At 43.2% G+C, this 23,103-nt stretch overlaps 2 long non-coding RNA genes across 6 annotated transcripts in view; one reads left to right on the top strand and one right to left on the bottom strand.

Moving 5' to 3' along the window:
* Positions 1–23,103, bottom strand: part of LOC147359056 (uncharacterized) — a 124,795-nt gene that overhangs the window by 95,916 nt on the left and 5,776 nt on the right. The window lies entirely within an intron of this gene.
* On the top strand, positions 15,940–22,280 carry LOC147359057 (uncharacterized). The gene is made up of 3 exons (XR_015140497.1): positions 15,940–16,144; positions 17,934–18,080; positions 20,705–22,280. It is a non-coding gene; the product is annotated as an uncharacterized LOC147359057 (long non-coding RNA).

Below are 23,103 nucleotides of genomic sequence, written 5' to 3'. Positions count from 1 at the left end.
TTTTCTATATCCAGCTTGAACATCTGGAAGTTCTTGGTTCACAAAGTGTTGAAGCCTAGCTTGGAGAATTTTGAGTATTACTTTGTATTATTTTGTACAAGTCAAAATATTTGTTGTTTCTATAAATGAAATTTCAGTGCCAACCAGAACCTTTGTTTGGCAGCTAGAGCTCCAAGGCTAAAGGGGTCTCTGGTTAAAAACAAACAAAAATGTATTCTCACTGTCCTAGGTGCTCAAGAAACATTTTCGCATGAAGGGAACTATTATTTCTTTCATTACATGAAACATATCTTCCAAAAAGAGTAGGCCCATGGGATGTCCCTGATATGGACAGGGACATAACGATGGACATTGAGGATGTCCCTTAATGCAGTGGTTAAGACTCTGCACCGCCAATGCAGGGACACAGGTTCAATCCCTAGTCAGGAACTAAGACCGCACATGATATGAGTCGTGGCCAAAAGATTTTTTAAATGGGCCCATAGTTGCTTATTGGCAATTCTGAAGTCTGAGAGCTCTTGAAACCAAGTTATTTCATAGCTTTGGCACAAAACTTATTTTGCAGCAAAACTGCTTGAACTGACGTAAGACTCAGTTGTGTCATAACATTCCTCCCAAAATATCTGCTGAATACTGGTGTTTTGTTGCCTTTTTTTTTTTTGGTTCTTTTATAACCGTAAAAACGTCAAACAGAGTCAAAGATACCCTGTGGTAATAGTGAGAAGATAAAAAGAAGAAAAGAAGTGTCTTTCATTAACAACAGCACAGCACAGTGACATTATTACAGAAGCTTGATCCTGCGGTCTGTGAGGCATCTTACTGGAGATTATGAAGTAGAATAATTATGAAATATGACTTAAAGAAACAGATGTTGTTTAAGGTATACAGTGATGATGGACAAAAATTAGTAAAAATAAAAAACCAGAAAATGTTGCATAGAACAAAAAAAGTTAAGACCTTGATCAAGTTTTGGCTCAGTGGATTCCACAAGAAGGGAATGTGTATCTGGAATATATGCCATGAAGAACGGAACCTGAAGGTCTGTGTGAACATTTATTAGAATTGGCTACAGATACTGAAGAAGCGGGGTAGAGTCCCTGGAGGAAGGCAAGGCAACCCGCTCCAGGAGTCTTACCTGGAGAATCCCGTGGACAGTGGGGCTTAGCAGGCCACAGTCCATGGGGTTGCAAAGAGTTGGACCCGACTGAAGTGCCTTAGAGGGCATGTTGAAGAAGCATCACTGTGTGAAATGATCTGGAAATCAAGTGGGAAAAGCTTCTAATGATCAGAAAATTATATGGGTAAATTTGATAAACTCATGCCTGATGAAAACCTTATCCTCGAACAAAATGACAGTATAGACGAAACAACTCTTTCCTGGAGATAAACTCTCGGAAAGATGTGCAGAGCACTGAAGAGTGACCACAGGTCGTGGGGGTGCTGTGACCGCTGCCCCGTAGCCAAACTAGCAGCGTCTGGAGGGGGCAGCCCCTCAGATGTCAGAAAGGCGCACGTGATTTACCTGCGCTGCACGACGCAAACAGGACATAGGTAAGCAGAGAAATACGGTGATTTACCTCGGCTGCACACAGAACACAGGTAGCCAGAGAAACACTGTGATTTACCAGGGCTGCACACGGGACACAGGTAACCAGAGAAACACTGTGATTTACCGGGGCTGCACACGGGACACAGGTAACCAGAGAAACACTGTGATTTACTGGGACTTCACATGGGACACAGGTAACCAGAGAAACACTGTGATTTACTGGGACTTCACATGGGACACAGGTAACCAGAGAAACACTGTGATTTACCGGGGCTGCACACAGAACACAGGTAACCAGAGAGACACAGTGATGTATCAGGGCTGGACACGGGACACAGGTAACCAGACAGACACGGTGATTTACCGGGACTGCACACGGGACACAGGTAACCAGAGAAACACTGTGATTTACCGGGACTGCACACAGGACACAGGTAACCAGAGAGACACGGTGATTTACCGGGGCTGCACACGGGACACAGGTAACCAGAGAGACACTGTGATTTACCGGGACTGCATACGGGACACAGGTAACCAGAGAGACACGGTGATTTACCGGGGCTGCACACGGGACACAGGTAACCAGAGAGACACGGTGATTTACCGGGGCTGCACACGGGACACAGGTAACCAGAGAAACACTGTGATTTACCGGGACTGCATACGGGACACAGGTAACCAGAGAGACACTGTGATTTACCGGGGCTGCACACGGACACAGGTAACCAGAGAGACACGGTGATTTACCGGGACTGCACACAGGATACAGGTAACCAGAGAAACACTGTGATTCACCGGGGCTGCACACAGGACACAGGTAACCAGAGAAACACTGTGATTTACTGGGGCTGCACACAGACACAGGTAACCAGAGAGACACGGTGATTTACCGGGACTGCACACGGGACACAGGTAACCAGAGAAACACTGATTTACCGGGACTGCACACAGACACAGGTAACCAGAGAAACACGGTGATTTACCGGGACTGCACACAGGACACAGGTAACCAGAGAAACACTGTGATTTACCGGGACTGCACACGGGACACAGGTAACCAGAGAAACACTGTGATTTACCAGGGCTGCACACGGGACACAGGTAACCAGAGAAGTACGGTGATGGGTCAGTGAGGATTTACAGCGGGTACCCCCTGCAGGCAGGCTGCCTCGGAAGGACTGCAAGATGTTACTTTTCCTAGAGAAGTGCTCCACAAGACCACCCTGAATTTCCTGTGATGCCAATGTGGAATTATCCTCAGTGAAGAACAAGTAAAATCATTTAACAAGTAAGACAAATATTGTCCTAGGTGCTTGCTTGCTGAAATTAACAAGGGTCTCAGAATCAAAGACTTTCTGGAAAAGTTCAATCTTCAGGATGCCATTAGGTGCTCAGGCTTGGAATTACAGTGATACATCAATATTAAAAGTGCTTTTCACTGATATGATGCATAAATAGTCACTAATCATGAGAAAATTCAGACAAACTCAATTCAAGGGACATTTTTCAAAATACTTCACCAACACTTCTCTAGAGTTTTAAGGTTGTGAAAAAAAAGGAAAGATGGAAACTGCCATAGGTTCAAGGAGAAACCAGGGAGACATGATGATGAAATGCAGCAGGGTAAACTGAATTGGATCCTAGACCAGGGGGAAAAAAGGCCATTAATGAGAAAACTGGTAAAATCTGCTAAAGTGTGGGCTTTAAGGAATAGTACAATACCATTGTTAATTTCTTAGTTTTGGCAAATATGCCATGGTTATTTAACGTTAGTGGAAGATGGGCTCAGGGTATATGGGAACTCTGTACTATCTTTTCAATTTTTCTGAAAATCTAAGATTATTTCAAAATTAAAAGTCTATTTTTAATAATGCTTGAATTTTTTTGTTTACAGTGATGTTTGAGGCTAAATCCACAGATGAATACTTTAAAGGATTTCCTATCACTAATGAGAAGACTTATTGCTAAAAGTTTATGAGCTAAAAGTATAAACTGACATCAAAGAAGCATTCCGCATTGATGATGATACTTCCATTGGGCGTGTCTTGAGTGAGAAAATGCTGAAGTGGCTTTGTGTGTGTGAGTGAATGTATTTTTTTTTTTATTGTGGTAAAATACACATCATAAAATTAATCATCTTAACCATTTTTTTGTAAGTGAATATTTGCTTTTTTTTTTTTTTAAGGACTGGTGTTTGTTTATTTGGCTGCACCACAGAGTATGCAGGATCTTAATTCCCTGACCAGGGACTGAACCTGTGTCCCCTGTGGTGGAAGCACAGAGTCCTAACCACTGGACCGCCAGGGAATTTCCATCTCAACCATTTTTAAGTGTACAATTCAGTGGTATTAAAATACAGTTACGCTGTTGCACAACCATCACCATATCATCCATCCCCAAAACTCTTTTCATCTTGTGAAACTTAAACTTTTTACCTATAAACACTAACTCCCCAGACTTCCCTCCTCTCAGCCCCTGACAACCACCATTATAATTTCTGTGTTTATGATTTGGACTACTCTAAGTATCTCAAGGAATTAAAGAGCCTCTTGATGAAGTTGAAAGAGGAGAGTGAAAAAAGCTGGCCTAAAACTCAACATTCAAAAAACGAAGATCATGGCATCCAGTCCCATAACTTCATGGCAGATAGATGGGGAAACAATGGAAACAGTGACAGACTTTGTTTTCTTGGGCTCCAAAATCACTGTGGACGGTGACTGCAGCCATGAAATTAAAAGACACTTGCTCCATGGAAGAAAAGCAATGACAAACCTAGACAGCGTATTAAAAAGCAGAGACATTACTTTGCCAACAAAGGTCTGTATAGTCAAAGCTGTGGTTTTTCCAGTAGTCATGTATGGATGTGAGAGCTGGACAATAAAAAAGGCTGAGCGCTGAAGAAATCGATGCCTTCAAACTATGGGGTTGGAGAAGACATTGAGAATCCCACGAACTGCAAGGAGGTGAAACCAGTCAATCCTAAAGGAAGTCAATCCTGAATATTCATTAGAAGGACTGATCCTGAAGCTGAAGCTCCAATACTTTAGCCACCTGATGTGAAGATCTGACTCATTAGAAAAGACCCTGATGCTGGGAAAGATTGAAGGCAGGAGAAGAGGGTTACAGAGGATGAGATGGTTGGATGGCATCACTGACTTGATGGACATGAGTTTGAGCGAGCTCTGGGAGATAGTGAAGGACAGGGAAGCCTGACGTGCTGCAGTCTATGGGGTTGCAAGAGTGGGACACAACTGAGTGACTGAACAACAAGTACCTCAAGTAAGTGGAATCATACAGTATTTGTCTTTTTTGTGGCTGGCTTATTTCTCTTAGCCTAATGTCCTCCAAGTTCATGCATGCTGTAGCATATTGCAGAATTTCCTTCTTTTTCTAAGGCTGACTTGTATGTATATACTACAATTTGCTTATCCATTCATCAGTGATGGATATTTGAGTTGCTTCCATGTCTTAGCTAATGAAAATAGTGCTGCCATGAAAATGGGGGTACAAATATCTCTGAGAACCAGTTTTAAATTATTCTGAGTATACAGCCAGAAATGGGATTGCTGGATTATATAGTAATTCTATTTTTAATTTTTTGAGCAACTGTCACACTGCTTTTGCACAGTGACTACACCATTTTGCATTCCCACCAGCAGCGCACAGGTGCTCCAGTCTCTCCGCATCCTTTCCAATACCTGTCATTTGGTTTTCTGATAGTAGCTATCCTGATGACTGTGTGAAACGGTTTTAAATACAGATCATCAAGAGGATAACAGTGATGATGGATATGACTTTGTAAACACGGGTGGAAAAAAACAGCCCTACATGGGATGGTGAAATTGTGTTATTAGTCAGGGGCTAGCCTTGAACCATGCCGCATTTATCAGTGAGCGTGAGCTTATGGTGATTTTCATAATTTAAGAGATGGAAACCTAAATTAGCGAAGCATTTGACCTGCTGCTGCTACTGCTAAGTCACTTCAGTCGTGTCCGACTCTGTGCGACCCCATAGACAGCAGCCCACCAGGCTCCCCCGTCCCTGGGATTCTCCAGGCAAGAACACTGGAGTGGGTTGCCATTTCCTTCTCTAATGCATGAAAGGGAAAAGTGAAAGTGAAGTCGCTCAGTCGTGTCCAACTCTTAGGGACCCCCTGGACTGCAGCCTGCCAGGCTCCTCCGTCCATGGGATTTTCCAGGCAAGAGTACTGGAGTGGGGTGCCATTGCCTTCTCCCATTTGACCTGAGAATTACTTAAAATGGCCCTTAGTCCTGCTCCTGCCAGCAGGGGGCGCTCCGGCTGCTGCTGGCGACACGCACTGAGGTTCCTCCCCTAAGACGCTCAAGCAACCAGGAGCAACGGATGTTCACCTTTGTCTTTGCACAGGCATATTTAGCTGAATTCAAACCTGTGTATCTTGAAAGATTTACAAAATGTTTTCTTAGAAATAAGACTACTAGAGTATTTACACTCTGTATTTATCCCACTATTTCATTTTGGTGATTTTGTTATTTAAATAAGCTACCCACTCTTTGTCCTAATAAATCCTTCACTATAGAAACATTAACATATTTGACCATTGTATGCTACGTCAGACTCTGCTGCGGTTACTAAATTACATACTACTGCTTAAGAAACCTGAAAAATTCTGAATTCCAAAACTGACCAGGCCCCAAGGATTTTTGATTATAGACTGTGGATATTCTTTTAGTCAAAAAGCAAATAATGTACTTGCGAGAGATCATTCTGTTTTTCCAAGTTAAAAATCCTGTTTGAACAATTTCTAACACCTGCCACACTTGGCTGTCCAGACTTCTAACTATAGGCAGCTATACTATCTTCCCTCATAGGATAAAGACCTCTGTTATATTCTGGCACTAATACCAAAACAAAACTTACTTTTTTACACAATGGAACTGAAAAGTTTAATCATCTTTGGAGCTAATACTTTCAGATTGTATCACCCTCTAATTAGGGGCCTTTACAAGATTATATGAAGCATGAATTAATTTCTCCCTAATAATTCAGCATCGTCATTATGAAGACCAGTTATTCATTGTGAAAACAGGGCCTAGCCCCCAGACCATCTGGCTTCCTGAGTACTTGTGCTCGCACTTTAGTCCTCCATGCACGCCTGGGCTCAGACCCTCCTGTCTGCTCTCAGCGTAACTGCCATAGCATCATTACTGGAAAAGCTTGTTCAGGTTATCTAAAGTAAGAATAAATGATCCCACAGAAGCCAGAACATCAGACATCTGTTTTGGCTATTCAGCGGCCCTCTTCCTTCCTCTCTACTTTGCAGCTGGGTTACTTGTAACTGAGGCACCAGGTAAATAACACCAGAGAGCCATGGTGCCATTGCACATTATTCTTCATCTCCATAAGGATTACGGGGAGCAGAGACACGTATCACCCCTTTTGTAGGCCAATGCCACACTGAGCACATCAGGATAACACACTCTGGTACCACAGCCAACATATTTTGCTTGTGTTTTAATATTCTACTACAAATTGCTTGTATAGAGGGGAAAAGAAACTAATGTTTACAGAGGGACTACAATGTGCTTTGCATATGCTACTGCCTTGCATCACACATGGGGATGTAGGTATTACTCCCCTTTTCAGATGAGTGAAAGGAAAAGTCACTCAGTCGTGTCCAACTCTTTGAGAATGCCATGGACTGTGTAGCCCGCCAAGCTTCTCTGTCCATGGAATTCTCCAGGCCAGAACACAGGAGTGGGTATCCTTTCCCTTCTCCAGAGGATCTTCCCAAACCAGGGATTGAACCCAGGTCTCTCACATTGCAGGTGGATTCTTTATTGTCTGAGCCACCAGGGAAGTCCTTTACAGATGAGGACTGAGGTTAAATACTTTACCAAATCTCTCACAACTATTAAGTGACAGAAACTAGATTATAACCCATCTGTCTAACCTATTCTCTCAAAATTTTTTTCACTTTATTAAAAAAAAATCATAAACTCATTGCGTGCTTGTTATAGCAAGGCAAACAACACAGATATGCTGCTGTCTCCTTCCACATTCTGTCTGCCCTCGAAGCATAAATTTCATCAGCTGAGTTGGTATCCTGCCAACCCCTCTGAATACTCACATACTGATGATGCCTGACTTACTATGGTTCCATTGACAACTTTAGACTTTACAGTACAGCTCAAAAGTGATAGGCATTCAGTAGAGTCTGTACTCACATTCTGAATGTTGATCTTTTCTCAGGTTCGCAACATGCCATCCGATACTCTCAAACCACAGACCACAGCTACCAGTCACACCATCAGGAGGGTAAACAGCCAATGCCCTTACAATCATCCTGTACCCAGAAAACTATCCCAATGGTCACTTTCAGTATTTAGTAAATTACATGAGACATTCAACACTTTATTATAAAACAGGGTTTGTATCAACTTTGCCCAACTGTAGGCTAATGGCAGTGTTCTGAGCATGTTTAAGGTAGATGACTCAAAGCTATGAAGTTAAGACTTAGTTCAGTGGCTCAGTCGTGTCTGACTCTGTGACCCCATGGACTGCAGCACGCCAGGCTTCCCTGTCCATCATCAACTCCCGGAGCTTGCTCAAAGTCATGTCCATTGAGTCGGTGTTGCCATCCAACCATCTCATCCTCTTTCGGCCCCTTCTCCTCCTGCCTTCAATCTTTCCCAGCATCAGGGTCTTTTCCAATGAGTCAGTTCTTTGCATCAGGTGGCCAAACTATTGGAGTTTCAGCATCATCATCAGTCCTTCCAGTGAATATTCAGGACTAATTTCCTTTAGGACTGACTGGTTTGATCTCCTTGCAGTGCAAGGGACTATCAAGAGTCTTTTCCAACACATTTCAAAAGCATCCATTCTTTGGTGCTCAGCTTTCTATATAGTCCATCTCTCACATCCATACATGACTACTGGAAAAAGCCATGGCTTTGACTAGACAGAACTTTGTTGGCAAAGTAATGTTTCTGCTTTTTAATATGCTATCTAAGTATGTCATTGCTTTTCTTTCAAGGAGCAAGCGTCTTTTAATTTCATGGCTGCAGTCACCATCTGCAGTGATTTTGGAATCCCCAAAAATAAAGTAACTATGTCCTTGTTTCCCCATGTATTTGCCATGAAGTGATGGGACCAGATGCCATGATCTTAGTTTTCTGAATGTTACGCTTTAAGCCAACTTTTTCACTCTCCTTTTTCACCTTCATCAAGAGGCTCTTTAGTTCTTCTTCGCTTTGCCATAAGGGTGGTGTCATCTGCATATCTAAGGTTATTGATATTTCTCCCAGCAATCTTGATTCCAGCTTGTGCTTCATCCAGCCTGGCATTTCGCATGATGTACTCTCTGGGAGTTAGTGATGGAGAGGGATGACTGGCATGCTACGGTTCATGGGGTCGCAAAGAGTTGGACACAACTGAGCGACTGAACTGAACTGACTCTGCATGTAAGTTAAATAAGCAGGGTGACAATATACAGCCTTGATGTACTCCTTTCCCAATTTTCAAACAGTCTGTTGTTCCATGTCCGATTCTAACTGTTGCTTCTTGACCAGCTTACAGATTTCTCAGGAGGCAGCTCAGGTGGTCTGGTATTCCCATCTCTTGAAGAATTTTCCAGTTTGTTGTGATCCACACAGTCAAAGGCTTTGGCGTAGTCAATAAAGCATAAGTAGATGTCTTTCTGGAACTCTCTTGCTTTTTTCAATGATCCAACAGATGTTGGCAATTTGACCTCTGGTTCCTCTCTGTCTTTTCTAAATCCAGCTTGAACATCTGAAAGTTCACAGTTCACGTACTGTTGAAGCCTGGCTTGGAGAATTTTGAGCATTACTTTACTAGTGTGTGACATGAGTGCAATTGTGTGGTAGTTTGAGCATTCTTTGGCATTGCCTTTTTTGGGATTGGAAGAAAACTGACCTTTTCCAGCCCTGTGGCCACTGCTGACTTTTCCAAATTTGTTGGCATACTGAGTGCAGCACTTTCACAGCATCATCTTTTAGGATTTGAAATAGCTCAACTGGAATTCCATCACCTCTGCTAGCTTTGTTCATAGTGATGCTCCCTAAGGCCCACTTGACTTCACATTCCAGGACGTCTGGGTCTAGGTGAATGATCACACCATTGTGGTTATCTGGGTCATGAAGATCTTTTTTGTATAGTTCTTCTGTGTATTCTCGCCACCTCTTCGTAATATCTTCTGCTTCTGTTAGATCTATACCATTTCTGTCCTTTATTTCTGTCCTGAAGCTATGAAGTACAGAAGATTAGGTGTCTTAAATGTATTTTTAATTTTTTACCATGGGTTTATTGGGATGCATCATTAATCTGTCCATTTCATCATAGGTGATTAGAATGCAAAACTAGGAAGTCAAGAGATACCTGGAATAACAGGTAAGTTTGGCCTTAGAACACAAAATGAACCAGGAGAAAGGCTAACAGAGTTTTGTCAAGAGAACACAATGGTCATAGCAAACCTTTTCCAACAACACAACAGACTCCACACATGAACATCACCAGATAGTCAATACCGAAATCAGATTGATTATGTCTTTTGCAGCTAAAGATGGAGAAGCTCTGTATAGTGAGTAAAGACAAGAACTGGAGCTGACTGTGGCTCAGATTATCAGCTCCTTATTGCAAAAGTCAGGGCTAAATTGAAGAAAGTAGGGAAAATCACTAGGTCACTCAGGTATGATGTAAATCAAATTCCTTATGATTATACAGTGGAGGTGATGAATAGATGTAAGGGGTTAGATTCTGGTAGACAGAGTGCCTGAAGAACTATGGATGGGAGTTTGTAACACTGTACAGGAGGCAGTGACCAAAACCATCCCAAAGAAAAAGAAATGCAAGAAGGCAACGTGGTTGTTTGAAGAGGCTTTACAAATAACTGAGAAAGGAAGAGAAACAGAAGGCAAGAGAGAAAGGGAAAGATATACCCAACTGAATAGCAAGGAGAGAAAAGAAGGCCTTCTTAAATAAACAATGAAAAGAAATAGAGGAAAACAATAGAATGGGAAAGACAAGAGGTCTCTTCAAGAAAACTGGAGATATCAAGGGAACATTTCATGCAAGGATGGGCATGATAAAGGACAGAAGGACCTAACAGAAGCAGAAGAGATTAGAAAGAGGTGGCAAGAATACACAGAAAAACTAAAAAAGAAAGGTCTTAATAACTTGAATAATCACAATGGTGTAGTCACTCACCTAGAGCCAGACATCCTGGAGTGTGAAGTCAAGTGGGCTTTAGGAAGCATTACTAAGAACAAAGCTAGTGGAGGTGATAGAATTCCAGCTGAGCTATTTAAAATCTTGAAAGATGGTGCTATTAAAGTGTTACACTCAACATGTCAGCAAATTTGGAAAACTCAGCAGTGACCACAAAACTGGAAAAGGTCAGCTCTCATTCCAATTCCAAAGAAGGACAATGCCAAAGAATGTCCAAAGGGTAAAAGTGGTAGTCGTTCAGTCGTGTCCGACTCTTTGTGACCCCATGTACTGTCGCCTGCCAGACTCCTGTGCATGGGATTCTCCAGGCAAGAATACTGGATTGGGTTGCCATTTCCTTTTCCAGGGGGCCTTCCTGACCCAGAGATAGAAACCAAGTCTCCTGCAGTGCCGGCAGAATCTTTACCAACTACCATACAACTGTGCTCATTTCCCATGCTAGCAAGGTGATGCTCAAAATCCTTCAAGCTGAGATTCAACAATACATGGACCGAGAACTTCCAAGTGTACAAGCTGGGTGTCTAAGAGGCAGATGAACTAGAGATCAAATTGCCAACATTCATTGGATTATGGAGAAAGAAAGGGGGTTCCAGAAAAATATCTACTTCTGCTTCACTGACTATACTAAAGCCTTTGTCTGTGTGGATCACAAAAACTACGGAAAATTCTTAAAGAGATGGGAATATCAAATCAACTTACCTGTCTCCTGAGAAACCTGTGTGCAGGTCAATAAGCAGGAGTTGGAACCAGATGTGGAACAATGGGCTGGTTTAAAATCGGGAAAGGAATGAATCAAGGCTGTATACTGTCACCCTGCTTATATAACTTATTTGCAGAGTACATCATGTGCAATGCTGGGCTGGAGGAAGCACAAGCTGGATTCAAGACTGCCGGGAGAAATACCAACAACCTCAGATACGCAGATGACAACACTAACGGAGTGAAATGAAGAGGAACTGAAGAGCCTCTTGATGAAGGTGAAAGAGAAGAGTGAAAAGCTGGCTTGAAACCCAACATTAAAAAAACTAAGATCACGGCATCTGGTCCCATCACTTCTTGGCAAATAGGAGGAGAAAAAGTAGAAACAGTGACAGACTTTATTTTCTCCGGCTCCAAAATCACTGCAGATGATGACTGCAACCGTCAAGTTAAAAGGTACTTGCTCCTTGGAAGGAAAGCTATGACAAACCAAACCTAGATAGCACATTAAAAAGCAGACATGATGACTTGGCTGACAGAAGTCCGTATAAACAAAGCTATGGTTTTTCCAGTAGTCATCTACAGATGTGAGAGTTGGAACATAAAGAGGCTGAGTGCTGAAGAACTGAAGTTTTCACATTGTGGTGCTGGAGAAGACTCTTGAGAGTCCCTTACTCTGCAAGAAGATCAAACCAATTAATCCTAAAGGAAATCAACCATGAATGTTCATTGGAAGGACTGATGTTGAAGCTAAAGCTCCAATACTTTGGCCACCTGATTCAAAAAGCCAACTTACTAGAAAAGACTCTGACGCTGGGAAAGATTGAAAGCAAAAGAAGGGGGCTGCAGATGATGAGATGGTTAGATAGGATCACTAACTCAATGGACGTGAATTTGAGCAAAGTTTGAGCAAAGTCAGAAAAACAGTGGAGGACAGAGGAGCCTGATGTGCTGCAGTGCACAGGGTCACAGAGCCGGACACGACTCAGTGACTGACGACAACAACAATACACACAGAGATTTGGGTTTTTCCAAAGGTAAGATCACCCTACTAATGTTACTCTGTTACTCTATGTCTACATTTATATCATATAGACAGTTTTCCAAGTGTATACATATAACCCTCACTTATTAAAAAGTAACTGCATGCTATATTCTGAATTACAGATAAACCATAATTTATTCAACATTTCCTGACAGAAATTCAAATTGTCTTTAGTTTTTTTGCAGTCACAGACTGAGCTTTAGTAAACTTCCTCGGACATAGAACCTTACAAACTGGACCCTTGATTTCACAGGATAAATGAACAAAAATGGCATTACTGAATTTAATCTCTGTATTTTTTAATAGGTAGCTGGCTGTATGCCCAAAAGGAATAGCAATTCATATTTACAGCAGCAATGGATAAGTGCTCATTGTCTCACCCTCTTGCCAGATACACTACCAAGGTCTCTGAGATAATATTTTGCCTATTTGATAGTCAAAACTGGTATTTCATTGCATTTGTTTGATTACCAGTAAAATTTGGATCTGCACTCTTCTGTTATCAGGGTTAGACTCATAAAAAAGAGCGATGTGCAAGGCCAAACAATGCAATCTGCCTCCAAGGCTGGTAGTTATCCCTACAAGACAGGGGCAAGGTCTGTTGGATTCTGGGCAAAGCCCACCCTCAGTCAGACAGTAGGGTCTATACCCGGGGCATCAGAGAAAGAAAGCAAGACACAACTGGGCTCGGAGGTGTGAATGGTTCAATAATAACAGTAAATAAATGGAGAGGTAAGTGGGGTCATTCTTATTAACTCTCAAAGGCTGTATCAAAACCAGGTCTTACAGGGGAGGGGGTAAGGAACACTGAAGACCAGATGCTTCTTTTACAGCCTTTGCCCTTCACCTGTAGGGTAAATAAGAAAGAAGAAAAAGAAATGACAAAAATAGAAAGAAAGAAAAAAAAAACCCAGTTTCCTTGAGCGAGGCCCAGGCTCCTGTAAGAGGGCGGGGTGTCTGGAGCCTCTGATACAGGAAAGCAGACAGAGCGCGGCCTCCCACAGCTCAGCCCACTGCCTCCAACTGCGAATGAAATCTGAGGACCAGCCGGAGGCCAGCGTGGAGGGGCCGCCATCAGCCACACCACGGCTCAAACCAGAGGCCTGCCTCTGGACAGGCCGTAGTTCTCCAAAACTTCTTTTTCCATTTTGAAAAATGAGAGAGGGGTTTGGAATTTCTGATGTGGAAGGCCACTTCCGATTCTAAGATTCTATAATTCCAAAGATAAAATGTTGATAGTTTTCTGATAATTTCAGCTCATCTCTAAGTGGTATCCATGAAAAAGTTGAAAGGTCGTACAATTTGCAGTCTAGGGTTCAGGTCCCAACCTGCCAGCTATGTGATCTTAGACAAGCGCTGTGATTCCTCTGAGACTTTCCTCATCTATAAAATGGACAAAATAAACCTCATAGTGTTGCTATAAGATTTAAGCATTTGAGAGGGTACTTATAAACTGCAAAGGTTAAAACAAACTCAGCAGAATGTTCTTACTAAGTCTGAGATGCTCGTTCCCATTTCTTCCCTTAGTTTAAACTTCACTAATCAGATACTTAGATCATTCATTCTGAAAATATTGAAAGAATGTCTTCTGTTCTAGGCACTGGAGATACTTTAGTGAATAAGACGCTGGAGGTCACTGACTTCACAGGACTTGGACCTGAAGATGTTCTTTTAACATCTGCATCAGACAAGGAAATCCGGACACATTTTAGCAAGCTACATAAAAGGTAAACAAGTTGTGTCCAGTATTGCAGATGTGAATTCAATACATATGTGCAGAGCTCCTACTATAGCCCCAGACCTAAGGACCAGGCACTGTTCTAGGTGTGGGGAGGCTGAGCTCTGCACAAGACATACCAGGTCTCTGGCCTTCTGAAGCTTACAATCCACCAAAAGAGTTGACTCAACCAGACTATCACTGATTATATGAGTACATATGACTTCCCTGGTGGTTCAGATGGTAAAGAATCTGCCTGCAATTCAGGAGACCCAGGTTCGATCCCTGGGTTGGGACGATCCCCTGGAGAAGGAAATGGCAACCCACTCCAGCATTCTTGCCTGGAGAATTCCATGGACAGAGGAGCCTGGCGGGCTACAGTCCATGGGGTTGCAGAGTTGGACACAACTGAGCGACTAACATATATATACATATATATTTTTTTTATTACATATGTAAGGCACAGCCAAAGAGAAGTATGAAGCTGCTATGAGAAGTGTGAACATGGCTCTGGACCCAGGGCTGCAGGCCTCTTCTCGGGCTACACTCAGGATGGGAGACATCATAAACTCTGACTTGTCCCCCTCGTGTCTCATTTCTCCTTCCAACTATTGAGCCTGGACAACTTAACCGCCTTTACCAAGGAATGAGATGTCTGGGTGGAGAAAGTAACCACAAGTATTTTTCAGCTGTGGTCAGTTGTTACGGCTTAATTAGATTTTCAAACAGCATTCACCCATTCTGCTGAAGTGTGACTCAGCTTCATCCTTCTTTCAGGTTCCTCTGAATTTACCCAGTGACTCACTTAACGTAACGACTCCACAACCAGTAACAGACCACCAGCTGCCCTCTGACCTCTGAAGTATGGATCACTGTGCTGCATACTCAGCTGTTCATTCAGCAACTGTGGATTCTTTTACATGCAACATGGTACTAGGCCCTTGCTTCTGGCATCTACAATCACATTTGAAAACTTATATCAGCCACAGGTCATTTGCATCTCTCTTTGAAGACAGTATGAGTGGATACCATTTGATTAAAGGAGATACAGGAGCTCGCACGAAGGAGACATCACTTCTGGCTAGAGTTAACTAGGGAAGCGGAGGCTGCAGCTCTGATGAGAACCTGCTTCATCCGGGACATTTTACGTAGATTCTTGGATTTGATGTGGAATGCTGCACAAAGACCTTGGAGGTGGAGACCTTGAGTAATGGGAAGAATTAGGAAACGCAGAAATGAAGTTTCAACTGAGAATTTATCCACGGCCCAGTGCTGGTCAGGCACCCAGGTGAGCAGTGTGGACCTTGGAGCAAAGGACTTTCAGCAGGAGACACACACAAATAAACAGGCAATTACAACTACGATATGGTGTAAGGTGTGCTACAATAGATAAAAACACCGGGGTAATGGGAAAACACAATAAGGCGTATTTGTCAGGATTTGTTCAGTTGCACTTAAGCTAAACTGTGACGGACTGGCTTATGTCACCAGGAACCTCGGTGGATCCAGGACTTAAGGAAGCTCTCTCTGTGTGTCACCACGTCCTGCAATTTTGCAGATGGTGTGTTCTTCCAGATGAACGTTCTTTGACACAGTGACCCCAGACACAAGAGGCAGGCTTCCAGCTAGCTCCAGTGGAAGGAAGTTAGGGAGGGACTTTGGCCCTGCTTGGGCCATTCAGCTTTCCCTTAAACTGTTGCCCAGGGAAAGGGAACTATGATTAACACACTGGGTTTATGCGTCTATCCCTGTTGGTGGACGGGTAGAGACGGGGAGGGAGGCGGCGGGGTGTTGGGGGGGCGGCGGGGGGTGGTGGAAGAAATACATGCTGGGTCACCGAAAACAACGGCTACCATGAAGAGGCCCTAAAGGGAACACGGGCTGGAACAGAGAGCAAGGCGTGTGCACGGTGAGTTCCTGGGCTGCTGGGAGATTAGTCTGGCCAGAGCTGGGGTCACACCCAAGAGCAGGGAGGGAAACTGAGGCCAGACTGTGCAGGGCTTTGAATGCCTGGCCAAGGACACTAGGTCAGCCTGATGGGTACGTGGTGACGGTTCTGTGCAGAATCTTTCCCATTTTCCTGAAAATCATTCAGAGCAACAAGAATAGAGGTGTGAAACACCAACAAGCTTACATCTTTAGTAAATAAAACAAGGAAAGGTGAAATTTCACAGACTTCGCATGGTGCACGGTGTCACCCCCACCGCCAACAAACACGGGAAACTATAATGGGAGGTTCAGCAGGTGCCCCAGGGAAGGGCAGAAATGGCACAAGGGTCCTGAGGGGGCAGGTCTCAGCAATGCCCAGTGAAAATTCAGCCCAGGAGACGACTCGGCCTGGGTGGGAACAGCTGGGTGAGCGGGACTAAGGAGGAAGAGGGCAGGGACACTGGGGAGGAAGAAATAAATCTGTGAGTGACTGGGGCAGCCACAGTTGCAGCTCAGGAAAGCGAGGAGAGCAGGCGGGCAGGAAGGGGCAGGATGCCTGGGAAGCAGGGGCTGGGGGAGGAACCAGGATGAATGATAGGAACTCAGCTGAGCCAGGTTACAGCTCTAAACGGAGAGGACACCCTGATGCACGAAGGTGCCACGAAGTCAGGTATACGCCGCACGACAGAGGCAGGAAGCCTGGAGCTGAGAAATGCGGACAGCTCCCTCGTTCCCATCATGGGATTCTCTTGCTAACAGTCGTTTTAGAAAACTCCGACTCATTCCAAAATGATAAAAAGTTAGAGGTCAACATTCAATCAAAGGCACTGTCAGGAACACATCTCTACAAAAGTACCATCAGAAGAAAACTCTGAAGAGGAGCAACGAAACTTCCCTGCAGGCTAAGAAAACTCAACAGAAAACTGTGGCCACAAAGCAGAAGCAAGTTTTATTCCAAAGTCCCATGATGAATTTTTACAAATGTAACGAGGCAGCGGCAGCTAAGGAGGGAGCTGACAAAGCAGAAATGGTTCAAGGAGGGGATGGTGAGGTCAAGGACCAGAAGGCGACAGAGAGCGGGAGGGCAGGGGACAGAAACGGGTAGATTTAGGGAGTGAGCGTAATAAAAATAAATGCCAGACGTTTCAGAACAAAAACCAATTACAAGGAACACAAGAGAGACCAGACACCACTCTGAGGGATACCGTGGAAGATACAGAGAAATAAAAGTGAAAATAAAGTGGAAATTAATAAAAATCATTAGAGACAGAGTGATGGGGAAGAAGACAGGCTAAGGGAAACTGCACAAACATCAGGTCAGGGTAACTGAGGGAAAAACCCAAAACAAGCCAACAGAACGGATACTTTAAAATGAGCCCAATTTTAAGTAGGGATTGGAGGGAGAGCTAGGCCCAGGTCACAGACCTGAATTTAGTAGCGAGGCGGGGAGGGCAGGCCTGGCAGTCTTCTGCAAGGCTGCGTATCTGGGGGCAGGTCAGAGGCATCTTCCCTGGGGGCTCTGGGGCACTTCCCCTGAACTGCAGTATTGCAGGAGGGACACAGAGGGAATGGACCAAGCATCTCTGCTCCCTGGTCCTGGCTCAGCCCCTTGGAGCAGGGGCAGGGGGCGGGGGGTGGGGGGTGGGGGCGGGTAGCGCCTTAGATACAAGTTAGCAATTAGAGAACCAAAACTACAGAGATTAATGTAATAAACATGTATCCGGCACCCAACTTTATAAAATCTTAACATTTTACCATATTTGCTTCAGATGTTTTTAAGGAGAAAAACAAGTTTACTGATATAGCTGAAGCCAATTGTGAACCCCTTGGATCCCATTCATCTCCACAACCCCTGTGAGATACCAGTAGCCTGAAATTGATCACTGCTTGCTGGCTTTTATGCTATTACTGTATAAGTAAGTATCCATAACGATATGTAATATTTCTTTCACAAGCTTTCAAATTTGATATAAAGGTATCATACTGAATGTTTTGATCTAAAATTTGCTTCCCCTCACCAAACATTATGTTTTTGAAATTTATCTATGTTGACACATGTGGCTTTACTTCATTTTAACCATAGCACAATATATCACAATGTATCCATGCGGTCTTTTGTCGATGAACCTCTGAAAAAAGGTCTGATGGTTATTTTATAAAACTAAAGCATATACCCACCAATTCACCTCTTAGGTACCACTCAAAAGAAATGAATATGCTTGTCCACAAAAAAGAAAGAAACCAGACACAAAATAGTGTGTATGCAAGATTCCATTTCTGCATATAATATATACAAACACATATACATTCATATATATTCATAGTATGACCAATCTATAGTGGAAAAAAGAACGGTGGCTGCCTCTACGAAGGCGAAAATGGGAATTAACAAGAAAAGGAAACTGCGGAAGTGACAGTTATAGTCTATAATTTGTCAGGAGTTTGGGTTACACAAGTGTATCTGTTAAGAATGTATACTTGATATTTGTATTTTTCATTGAAATTTTATCAAAGAAAAAACTAAACAAATATTGAACAATGGAGAAAAGATAATCTCTTCAACAAGTATTACTGGGAAAACTGGACAACTGTATGTAAAAGAATAAATTTTTTAAAATGTATTAAAACCTAAATATAAGATCTAAATACCTACAACTCCTAGAACAGAACACAGGCAGAATGCTCTTTGACATAAATCACAGTGATATTTTTTTGGATCTCTCACCTGAGGCAAAAGAAACAAAAGCAAAAATAAATAAGAGGGACCTAATTAAGTTTTCAAGGTTTTGCACAGAAAAAGAAAACAATCAACAAAATGAAAAGACAACCTACTGAATGGGAGAAAATATTTGCAAATGATATGACCAATAATGGGTTAATAACCAAAATATATAAACAGCTCATACAACTCAATTAAAAAAAAAAAAATGAGCAGAAGGCTGAAAAGACTTTTCCAAAGCAGACAGACAGACGGCCACAGGCCCGTGAAAAGATGTTCCAGTTGCTAATCGTCAGAGAAATGCAAATCAAAAATCACAGTGAGATGGCAATTCACACCTGTCAGAATGCCTGTCATTAAAATGTCTGCAAGTAACAAACGCTGGTGAGGAAGTAGAGAAAAGGGAAACCTAGAGCACGGTTGGCGGGGATGCGAACGGGTGCAGTCACTACAGAGAACAGCATGCAGTTTCCTTCGTAAACTGAAAACAGAACTACCGCACGATCCAGCAATCCCACTGCTGGGTCCAGATCCAAAGAAAACAAATTCATTCAAAAAAGGTACAGGGAACCCCCGGTTCATAGCGGCGTTATTTACAATAGCCAACATATGGAAGCATCCTAAGTGCCCATCAACAGATGAAGATGGATATCTATATATAATGCTGCTGCTGCTGCTGCTAAGTCGATTCAGTCGTGTCCGACTCTGTGTGACCCCGCAGACAGCAGCCCATTAGGCTCCTCTGTCCCTGGGATTCTCCAGGCAAGAACACTGAAGTGGGTCGCCATTTCCTTCTCCAATGCATGAAAGTGAAAAGTGAAAGTAAAGTCGCTCAGTCATGCCCGACTCTTCGAGACCCCATGGACTGCAGCCTACCAGGCTCCTCCGTCCATGGGATTTTCCAGGGAAGAGTACTGGAGTGGGGTGCCATTGCCTTCTCCGATATATATATATATATAATGCTACCCAGACATAAAAAAAGAATGAAATGCTGCCATTTGCAACAATGTGGATGGACTAGAGGGTATTATGCTTAGTGAAATAAGCCAGAGAAAGACAGGTACTATATCTTATCACTTAATGTGGAGGAATCTTAAAAAACAAAACTGAATATGAGTATATTCTCTACTAAAAGAGAATATAACAGTCTGTTATATTCTCTCAGATACAGAGAACTAGTGGATACCAGTGGGGAGGGGGAAGGAAAGAGGGGCAAGATAGGGGTAGGGAATTAGTAGATACAAACTACCATTATAAAATAAATAAAATACAATGTTATATTCCCTGTGCCGTACTATACAGCACAGGGGATTTAACAAAGGTTGCATAATAAATTTAAATGGAGTATAAATTATAAAGAGTTGGACATGACTGAGGGACTGAACAAAAACAACAGGTTATAAAAATATTGAGTCGCTATGTTGTACACCAGAAACTAATACTAGAAATCAACTATGTTTCAATTAAAACAAAAAACAAATACTGACATCTGTTAATGCTATGCATGCTGAAGTATTTAGAGGGAAGTAAGTAAGTGTGAGTCACTCAGTTGTGTCGGACTCTTCGTCACCCCATGGGCTATAGCCCGCTAGGCTCCTGTGGGTTGTATCCAGGCAAGTATCCAGTCAAGAATACTGGAGTGGGTTGCCATTTCCTTCTCCAGGGGACTGTCCTTACTCAGGGATCGAACCCAGGTCTCCTGCATTGCAGGCAGATTCTTTACCATCTGAGCCACCAGGGAAAATATATCCTAAATTCTAAAACTATCCCAAATTGATATCCCCCATTTTTTTTTTTTTTGGAAATGCATCAAAAAACAAGATGGAATGACAGATAGAAGAGGCCTGGAAAGATCAAGCATAGCACAATGTTGATGAAATTTAGACAGTGAGTATATGGGTGTTTATTATAAAATCCTTTCAACTTTGCTGAACATTTTAAATTGTCCTATGAAAATTTCCTCCCACATTTTAACATTTAGCTAATCTAAAACCAACTCTTGAGTTCATCCTTCCCTGAAGCCACTTTTCCCTTCACCTTCCCCATTCTGGTAAGTGACAAACGTTCACCTAGGTGCTCCTCTTTGGGTTGTCCCCGTCCCACATGTCTAATCCATCAGCACATCCTTTCAGCTCTACCTTCAGCATGTGTCCTGAATGCAACCACCTGGCCATGAGCCTGCCACAACATCCCTGTTCCAGTCCACACCATCATATTTTACCTGGACCTACTAGTCTACCAACTGGTCTCCCTGCTTCCACTCGCCCCCTTAGAATCTATGCTCCACACAGCAGTCACGCTGATCACTTTAAAATGCATCCTCCTGCTTCCTCTTCTCCCACTCACTCTATTCCAGCCATCCTGATCTCCTCCTCAATGTCTATTAACTATGCCAAGGTTCCTCTGCTTGGAGTTTTCTCCCTCCTCATCCACAGGGCTTGTTCTCTCACTTCATGGTTCTCCGGTCATGTCACACCAGAAAGGTTCCCGAACATCTATCTAATATAGTATTTCCCACCACATCCCCCATGCTGCCTGTATTTTTCCTCTGAGATTTTACTACTATCTGACATGTTTGTTTTCTATGCACCCCCACTAGAATTAATGTTCAAAGGATGGGAATTTTTGTTTATGTTATTATATATAATGTCTGCAGTTCATTCACTCATTGCAACCCCATGAACTGCAGCACGCCAGGCCTCCCTGTCCATCACCAACTCCCAGAGCTTGCTCAAACTCACGTCCATGGAGTCGTGATGCCATCCAACCATCTCATTCTCTGTCCTCCCCATCTCCTCCCTCCTTCAATCTTTCCCAGCATCAGGGTCTTTGCTAACGAGTCAGTTCTTTGAATCAGGTGGCCTAGTGTTTGTTGAATATATTAAATAGATAAAATAGCACCTTCTCTGAGTCTATCCCATGTCCCTCCCCATCTTCTACTGCTAAAGTAGTCCCCTCTCTCATATTAGAATATTTTACCTTTTCCATAGTGCTTATTCTTTTCACAATGTTTTTTAAAATTTTTATTTTAAAAAATTTTATTTTTAATTGGAGGACAATTGATCACAATATTGTGCTGATTTCTGTCATACATCAACAGGAATCAGCCATAGGCATACATCTGTCCTCTCCCTCCTGAGTCTCCCTCCCCCATGGCACCCCTCTAAGTTGTCAGAGAGCACGGTGTTTGAGCTCCCTGCATCATATAGCAAGTTTCCACTGGCTATGTTTTACACATGGTAATATATGTATTTCCATGCTACTCTCTCAATTTGTCCCACCCTCTCCTTCCCCCACTGTGTCCACAAGTCTTTTTCTATGTCTGCATCCCCGCAGCTGCCCTGCAAATAGGTTCATCTGAACCATCTTTCTAGATTTCAAATATATGCATTTATACGCTATATTCATTTTTCTCTGACTTATTTCACTCTGTATAATAGGCTCTAGGTTCATGTACCTCAACCTAAAAATAATTATTTTTATTTATTTGGCTACATCCAGTATTTAGTTCCCACAAAAGTACATGGGGACTACAGGGAAGTCCCCATAGTGCTTATTAACAGTTATCTGTTACACATCTATTCTCTGTCAGTCAGTCAGTTCAGTTGCTCAGTCATGTCCAACCCCATGGACTGCAGCATGCCAGGCCTCCCTGTCCATCACCGACTCCCAGAGCTTGCTCAAACTCATATCCCTTGAGTCGGGGATGCCATCCAACCATCTCATTCTCTGTCGTCCCCTTCTCCTGCCTTCAAACTTTCCCAGCATCAGGGTCTTTTCAAATGAGTCCATTCTTCGCATCAAGTGGCCAAAGTACTGGAGTTTCAGCTTAGCATCAGTCCTTCCGATGAATACTCAGGACTGATTTCCTTTAGGATGGACTGGTTGGATCTCCGTGCAGTGCAAGGGACTCTCAAAAGTCTTCTCCAGCACCACAGTTCAAGCTCTCTGTCCCCGACCCCCCAAAAATGTAAGCTCTTGTGGACAGTTCACATCCTGCAGTTAACAGCGCCTGGCCCAGAGGGGGCTGATCCAACCCTCACCCTCCTGTCTGCTTCAATCTCCACGCAGAGCTTCTGGATTTCCAAGGCTGCTGTTTACCCCTGTTCTTTCCCTGCACTGGGAGCGGGGCCGGCCCCACGGGCTTCAGGGCCAGCTCGCGCTCCCACCCCCCTAGAGGCCGTCCTCCTCACGGGCCCGCCTCCCAGATGACAGCCGCG

This window comes from Bos grunniens, chromosome 14 (assembly GCF_055505025.1).
Source record: "Bos grunniens cultivar Pamir isolate PY7600 chromosome 14, Bosgru_T2T1.0, whole genome shotgun sequence".
In the NCBI taxonomy this organism is placed as follows: domain Eukaryota; kingdom Metazoa; phylum Chordata; class Mammalia; order Artiodactyla; family Bovidae; genus Bos; species Bos grunniens.
The sequence above is the reverse complement of the archived record's forward strand: the minus strand, read 5'-3'. Positions and strand labels throughout refer to the sequence as shown.